Source organism: Neofelis nebulosa, chromosome 10 (assembly GCF_028018385.1).
Source record: "Neofelis nebulosa isolate mNeoNeb1 chromosome 10, mNeoNeb1.pri, whole genome shotgun sequence".
NCBI classification, from domain to species: Eukaryota; Metazoa; Chordata; class Mammalia; order Carnivora; family Felidae; genus Neofelis; species Neofelis nebulosa.
Genome location: NC_080791.1, coordinates 108,065,698 through 108,073,841, shown reverse-complemented (window position 1 = coordinate 108,073,841; position 8,144 = coordinate 108,065,698). Strand labels below are relative to the sequence as shown.

The window sequence follows — 8,144 nt, the reverse complement described above, 5'->3', positions numbered from 1 at the left end:
GGGTTTCATGCCCTTCGAACCACACTTGTGATCAGTATTGACAAGCAGCAGAGTAATCATTAACCACCGCCAGGGGCTGGGCCAACGGCTCAAAAGGCACTGGGCCCAGGGCGTCCCCACTTCCTCCTTGTGCCCCGAGGGCCAGCCAGACACCGAGGTAAGAGCCGGTCCAGGCGGTCAGACCCCTACAGCCCCTCTGCCCCAGGGCGCTCCTGAGCCCAGCTACCTTTTTGCAGGGTTCCCAGCCCCTCTGAGGAAGGAAGGAAAGGGCCTAAGCAGCTGCTGGGTGACCTGAGCCAGTCCTTTCCAGCCCCGGGGCCTCAGGTTCCACCTGTGAGATGAGGGAGCCCGACCCCTGACTGGGCAGTGGCATCGCTGCCTCCACTAAGCCTGGCACTTGGTCTGGCCTGGGCATCTTTGGGAGGGCCTTCTGGGCTTTGGTGATGGGAGGTGTCACCTGCTGTGGTGTCTTCATTCACAGGCCTGTCTTTCTAGGCAAAGGACTCCTGCCCAGGGACCTCCCATCCCACCTTGACTGCATCCCAAGAGGGTGGAGGCTGCTTCGGAGAGGTTGCCAGGCAGGACAGAGGCCCTGCTCCGTGAACTCGGGCAGCCTCCTTTGCTTCTCTGGGCATCTCCAGGGTCAGGAAAGGGAGAAACGGTCCAAGTCCACTCTCAAGGCTCAGAGTCCCAGATCCCCCTTCTTCTCCAAAATGTCCCCTAGGTGGGTAGGACTGGCCTTGGAACCTGTCACTGAAGCCTCTGGGGCCAGATCCCGTCTGGATCTGGGGGGTGGGAGGTTTGGCGCGAACACACTTTGCAGGAGAAAAGTCTGCTCCCCTGGGAGTCCTGGGCTGGCTCCAGGACCACGGGCAGAAGCTCCTTCGGATCTTCACAGCAAGGTGGGACCCAAGGGTTGAAGGGACGGTGGCTTCCAGCAGTCAAGGCTGGCGTGCAGGACAGGTCTCACAAGCCCTGATTTGCAAGTGAGGAGAAACCAGCAGGAGATGAGGCCACAGGCTCAAGGTCACCCAACTGCCAGACCCCTGCAGGCGCTCAGGCCACTGAGGTGCTAAGTGCTCTTGCAGATGGTGGTCGCTGACAGCCCTGTGCTTAGCATTCTGTCGGCAGGTTTGCACATCGCACCCTCTCAAGTTCCCTGTTTCTCCCCCGTAGCCTTCCTCTGTCCCTATTTGCTCCGTTCCTTTCCAGTTCTCTCCGGCTCTGCATCTGCTTCTCCCACTTTCTGTGTCCCCCGCCCCCACTTCACCCCTGCCCCTCTCAGTCTTGCCTCCAGCTTCTCATCTGGGGCCATCCTCAGGAATCTGGACGGTCAGAGATCCCTGGAGACCGACAGATGTCCAGCTATCCCTCACTGTCCCTCTGCCCTGTGGCTGTGGCAGGAAGGGTGGGCAAAGGGCAGAGGGTGGAGGCCACGGTGGCCCAACCTGGAACTGGGGCCCAGCTCTGGTTGGGAAAGAAAGGAGGAAACAAGGAACTTGGGGCCAGAGGGTGTGGGGTGTCAGGGCGGGCAAAGGCTGCCCAGGAGCTATAAATCGGGGCCACTCCCGGCTTTATGAGCAGAGCTGGGGCTGAGACAGGACTTCGCCCAGAAAAGAAGGGCTGGCATCAGACTCCAGGCGTGGGCCCCGGATGATAAGGAGCCTCAATAAAAAGACCACGGACCTGGGGCCATGAGGACCCAAGAGGCCCACATGGGTGGGCACGGGTCCTCCCCGGACTTCTGCCCAAGGGGGAGACACCAGACAGGCAAGGTCCAGGCCTCCAGTTGGTTCCCACCCTCTGTAACAGCAACTCCATGTGGAAGTGCCCACTGGTTCCAGTGGGGCTGCTGTTATCGGGGATGGGGACCAGTACCCACGGAGGAGGAAGAGCACGCCAGCAGGGACCTCCACGGCTGCGCTCCCAGGCCCAGGATGGCAAAGGGCAGTGGGCTGTCGGCAGGCTGCCGAGACCGAGTGCACAGGGCTCTGACCTATGAATTGACAGCCAGTGTTCCCATCTCCCCTCTGGCTGCCAATTCCATAGGTCACAGGTATGTTCGCCTCAATGTCAGCCGCCGGGACCTGCAGTGCAGGGAGGGGAAGGGGTGGGGCGAGGGGTGTCCAGAGGGCAGGGAAGACTTGCTACCCCAGGGCAGCCCTCAGGTCCAACTCCTTCCTGTTTCGTTCCTACCTTTCCATGTCCCCTCCCGTGAGCTTGCCCTGCTTTAGGTCCCTGCCTGTACTGACCGCTTGTGGCATGCCTGAGTGCTTTGCCCATGCTTTTCCCTCTGCCTGGAACACTTTTCCCTGCTTTTTTTGTGCCAGGTTCACCCTTACTAACTGTTCCAAGCTCTGCCCAAGCATTGGCTGCCTACAGGAAGCCTTCCTGAAACCCACTTGATCCCCAGTGCCCTCCTGGGCACCCCCAGCAACCTGTGCTTCCCCAGAGAACTGTACTCCCCCCCCCCCCCCGCCCCCGGTGTTCCCATCCTCCCCACCACCTGTGAGCTCAGCTCCCGGCACCCAGCCCCGTGTGCTCGGTGGATGTCCAAACAGATCCTAAGCCTTCGTCTTGCACCCCAAGGAAGCACCACCAATGTCCCATGTGGCCAAGAGGGGCCGAGGGCTCCGGGCCCCAGTCTGTGTCAGAGCCTCTCCAGGACGAGGACCCCCCCGAACCGCCTCCCCTCCACTGGCCTGCTCTCTCCTCTCTCCCTGCAGCACAGCCCGGACTTGCCTGCCCAGCTGAGGTGGCCGTGGAGGAAGGCGACCGTGTGAGGGCAGGACCTGGCGGAGGTCTCCGCAACAGCCTCGCTCCTGCTTGGCTTTCATACGATGCCGATGCCGATGCCGATGCGATGCCCGTTCCGGAGACATTCGCATTTGAATTAAAAGCCTTCTGCTGCTAAAAGATAAGCTTTTCGAAATTGGAAACAGAGACCTAAGAATAAAGTTCAAATTGCTCAACGATAGGAGCCGGCTCTGGAGCCCTTTCTGTGTGCCGGGCCCTGGCATGCATCGGTCACCTGGGATCAACTCAACGACCTTGTGAAGCGACTATCATGGACCTGTTCGGGAGATGACGACTCGGGGCTCGCAGAGGGGGGAGCATCTTGCTAAAGTGAGAGTAGTTGAACCTTCTCTCTCCGAGGACCAGGCAGCTGGCAAGCATCCAGCCACCCTCTCTGGCCCCTATGACTCTTATCCCGGTGGGGCTTCTTTGCTGCCCCATCGGCTCCAGATCCCTGGGCCACCACCTTTACCGAGCTGGGCTCAGATGTCCCTCCCGCTACCTCCCCTCACTACCTCCCACCGCTCCCCCCACCCACCACACCTTGGGCCCCTGGGCCTCTCCCTGCTCCCTCTTATCTTATCCCTTCAGGGCTGAGAGCTCCATGCTCTTAACACCCTGGGCTCCAGACTCCTGGAGGGCAAAGTCCATGATTCACTCATCCTGCCTGGCCCCTGACCCCACCCCAGCATGGCAGGTGTTCCAGAAACCCTGGCCCTCTTGGGGGCTGTCAGGCCCCGGGCTCAGAGTGCTGGCTTAGGGTGGGTGGGTGGAAGGGCGTCCACTTCCATCTGCCTCTACAGAGCCTCTGGCAGCTCCAGAAGATCATATCCCAGCTCCAGAGCAAGGCCCACCCAGCTGCCTCTGACCAGCTCGTTTCTCTTCACTGCCCCAGGGCCGTTTCCAGAGAGGCCCCCGGGGCCGTATGCTCCTTGCCTAGCCTGGATCCTGCCCCCACTTTCTTTTAAGACCTCCGGGACACCTGCTGCTTGGTCCTTTCCCCCCACTCAGTGGCTCCCGTGACGTGACCGCTCTTAGAGTCCCCATCACCAATGCCTGGCTATTCCCCGCCCAACTTGCGAACCCCTGGCCGCAGCAGCCACTGACTTTTTGTTTCCTGTAGCCTCGGAGACTGGTGCCGAGTAGCTGCTTAATAAATGCCAGCTGAAGCACCGACCACACGACCACGCGTGTGAATGAAGAGGCCTGTGGGGAGCAGGCGGCAGACGCAGGCGGGTGCAAGGCCCTCAGTGAGTTCCGGCTGTCGTCTCCATCACCATCACCATCACCATTGCCGCAGGTTTGTAAAACAACACGAGGCTGAGAGGCTGACGAGGCATCCTGAGGGCAGGTGCAAATTCCGACAGCAAGGAAAGCCCTACGGGGGAAGGAACGGTCAGAGTGGGGGGGCTTTGATTGGGAAAGTCTCCCCGAGAGAGGTGAGTCTGAGTTCAGCTTTTGCTGCGGTGAATCCTAGGAATAGGTCATGAGCACCGGGGAAGGAGGGAATAACAGGGAAAAAGGTACAGAAAGAAGGGGCTGGGGGGTGGGGTGTGAGTAGAGGCGACCCTGCGCTTTCGCAAGCCTCGCTCCCTAAAGCTACCGCCAGGGGGTGCACTGGGCCACGTCCCTCCCTGGCTGGCTGGGGCTGACGCTCCCCACCTCCTCCCCAGCTCAGGGACTCCTCCCCAGCCCTTCTCTGAGCAGCCCCCAGGGCACCCCCCGCCCAGGTCCTCACAGATGTCAGCGCCCTTAACACAGTGGCGGGTCCCAGGCACTCAGTGCGCACCTGGCACAAAGTGGGATTCCTTAGGGACTTTTTTTTTTTTTAATGTGTATCTATTTATTTTGAGAGAGAACGCAAGTGGAGAAGGGGTAGAGAGAGGGGGAGAGAGAGAATCGCAAGCAGGCTCTGCGCTGTCAGCACAGAGCCGGACAAGGGGCTCGATCTCACCAACTGTGAGATCATGACCTGAGCCGAAATCAAAAGTCAGAGGCTTAACCGACTGAGCCACTCAGGTGCCCCTTGATGGGGCTTTTACGGCTGCTTTTTGTGTATAAAACATAAATTTAGGGGTGCCTGGGTGGCTCAGGCGGTTAAACGTCCGACTTCGGCTCAGGTCATGAACTCACTGTTCTTGAGTTCGAGCCCCGCACCGGGCTCTGTGCTGACACCTCGGAGCCTGGAGCCTGCTTCAGATTCTGTGTCTCCCCCTCTCTCTGTTCTTCTCTCTCTCTCAAAAATAAGTAAGCATTAAAAAATTTAAAAAGCACATAAATGTATAGTGTATATTTGTCTCATTAAAAGTAAGTCCCTGTTGGGGCGCCTGGGTGGCTCAGTCGGTTGGGCGTCCGACTTCGGCTCAGGTCACGATCTCGCGGTGCGTGAGTTCGAGCCCCACATCGGGCCCTGGGCTGATGGCTCAGAGCCTGGAGCCTGCTTCCGATTCTGTGTCCCCCTCTCTCTCTGCCCCTCCCCCGTTCATGCTCTGTCTCTTTCTGTCTCAAAAATAAATTTTAAAAAAAAGTTAAAAAAAAAAAAAAAAAAAAAGTAAGTCCCTGTGTAACTACCACTCAAGAAAGAAAATCTGTGCCGCCGAGCACCCCTATATGCGTCTTTCCGGGTGACCCCCCCCCCCCCAGGTAAGCACAGTGCCTCCATGTAAGATAATCACTTCCAGTTCACCACCCAGGTACACAGCAGAAAACAATATGTGTTCCTTTCGCCTGGGTTTGTGTTGTTGTGTGTTTATTCTTTAAGTGGACCCGGCTGCTGGGTTCGTCTGTGTCCGCGTGGTTGCTGGAGCCATAGTGTGTTTCCATCCGTTCGCTGCTGTGCCGCATTCCGCTGTATGAATAGAAAAGCTGGGTTATCCTTCTTACTATAAACGGACTTAGTACTGCTGGGTCACGCATGGGGCAGCAAATACAACGCTGGACCAGGCTGCACAGTGGTCTGAAGGAGGAGCGCCTGGTTACAGGCGGGTTTTTTTGGTTCGTTGTTGACAATTATGAAACCTTCAGAAAAAAGGTGCGAGAAAAGCACAATGAACACCCTTACACCCTTCGCCCGGATTCACCGACACTTAACATTTTGCCACGTTTGCTTTCTCTTTCTCTTTCTCTCGCACGCGTGAATGTTTTCGGAACCATTTGAGAGTAGGTTACGTACGTTATGACCCTTCACCCTTAAATATTTCAACACGTACCCCCCCCCCCATGACATCTCTTTACACAACCACAGTACGGTTACCAAATTGAGGCCCGGTGACAATGACGCAATACTGTGATCGTACGTGTCATCCCCTTTCAAATGTCTCCCGTTGTCCCAATCAACGGGGATCACACCTCACCTGTGGTCGCCTGGTCCCTTCAGCTTTCTTTAGTCTGCAGTTGTCTTCGACCTGTGATCAGGTCGTGATCCATGGGTTCAAGCCCCATGTTGAGCTCTGTGCTGACAACTTTGGTTTTCAAGACCTTGACATTTTTGAAGAGGACAGGCCAGTTGTTTTGTAGTATGCCCCCTCGGGTTTTTTCCCCCCACTTGCCCCCAGTTAAGAAAATCAAAGGGGGCGCCTGGGTGGCTCGGTTGGTTGAGCGTCCGACTTCGGCTCAGATCACGATCTCACAGTTTGTGGGTTCGAGCCCCGCATCAGGCTCTGTGCTGACCGCTTGCTCAGAGCCTGGAGCCTGCTTCAGATTCTGTGTCTCCTTCTCTCTCTGCCCCTCCCCCGCTCACACTTTGTCTCTCTGTTTCTCAAAAATAAATAAATGTAAAAACAAAAATTAAAAAAAAAGAAAATCAAATATGTCCATTATGTGAAATTTTGGCAATATAGGAAAGTAAACAAAAATTGCCCCAGCTCCGATGATGCAAGAGTAGCCCTGTAGACATATCCTGTAATCACTCAAGTTAGCAGACTGTGTTGTTCTATGCACTCTGTACATTAACTCACTTAGACCAAAAGGCGGGTGCTTTCCTTAGCCCCAATTTACAGCCGCTCCCAGAGATCTCGAATCTTGCTAAAGATCACATAGTTCGGTAGGACTTGAATATGACCTTGTACTTGGCCCTTATGCTACACTGCCTCTCGATAGTTGTTGGGTTTGAGTGTGTGTGTCTCAACCTTTTAGTGACATTTAAAAAGATTTTTTTTAACGTTTATTTATTTTTGAGAGAGACAGAGTGAGACAGAGTGTGAGCAGGGGAGGGACAGAGAGAGAGAGACAGAATCAGAGGCAGCCTCCAGTCTCTGAGCTGTCAGCACAGAGCCCGATGCAGGGCTCGAACCCACGAACCGCGAGATCGTGACCGGAGCCACAGTTGGATATTTAATCGACTGAGCCACCCAGGTGCCTCTCAACCTTTTACTGACATTTCGAGCTGGATAATTCTCTGTTGGGGGCTGTCCGGTGCATTGCAGGATCCCTGACCTCTGCCTGCTAGATGCCAGCGATGTTCTCCCAAGTTGCAACCACCAGCAACATCTCCAGACACTGCCAGAGGTTTCCTGGGGAGTAAAATCACCTCCAGTTGAGAAACTCGTGTGTGTGTGTGTGTGTGTGTGTGTGTGTATGTGTGTTGAGCCAGGCCACACTGTGTACAGTCTTGAAATCTGCTTTTTTCAGTTTTTTTTTTTATTTAAAAAAAAAATTTTTTTTCAACGTTTTTTATTTATTTTGGGGACAGAGAGAGACAGAGCATGAACGGGGGAGGGGCAGAGAGAGAGGGAGACACAGAATCGGAAACAGGCTCCAGGCTCCGAGCCATCAGCCCAGAGCCTGACGCGGGTCTAGAACTCACGTCCGTGAGATCGTGACCTGGCTGAAGTCGGACGCTTAACCGACTGCGCCACCCAGGCGCCCCTTCAGTTTTTTTTTTAAATGTTTATTTACTTTTGAGAGAGAGAGACACACACACACACACACACACACGCACACACACGCACACACACGCACACGCACAGATGTGTGCAGGGGAGGGGCAGAGAGGGAGGGAGACACAGAATCTGGAGCAGTCTCCCGGTCCTGAGTTGTCAGCACAGAGCCCAACATGGGGCTCGAACCCATGGATCACAACCTGAGCTGAGGTCGGACACTTAACCGACTGAGCCACCCAGGTGCCCCTGCTTTTTCAGTTATTGACTCCACGACCACATTTGTTCCTTTCCATTTTCTTCTCTTTGCCGGTTGAACGGCTGCAAGGCGCTGCCAGTCAAATAAATTGTCAATTGACCAAAAGACAAATCCATTGCTGCAGTCGTCTTCTATGGCCACGCAACAAATTACGGCAAAGTTAGTGGCTTAGAACAACCATTTATTAGCTCATGTTTCCGTAGGACAGAAAT

The 8,144-nt window shown here is 55.6% G+C and overlaps 1 long non-coding RNA gene across 1 annotated transcript; it reads left to right on the top strand.

Annotated features, from left to right (window-relative positions):
• The first annotated feature begins 730 nt into the window (after positions 1 to 730).
• On the top strand, positions 731 to 6,603 carry LOC131488109 (uncharacterized). The gene is made up of 2 exons (XR_009250079.1): positions 731 to 4,096; positions 5,558 to 6,603. It is a non-coding gene; the product is annotated as an uncharacterized LOC131488109 (long non-coding RNA).
• The last annotated feature ends 1,541 nt before the right edge of the window (positions 6,604 to 8,144 follow it).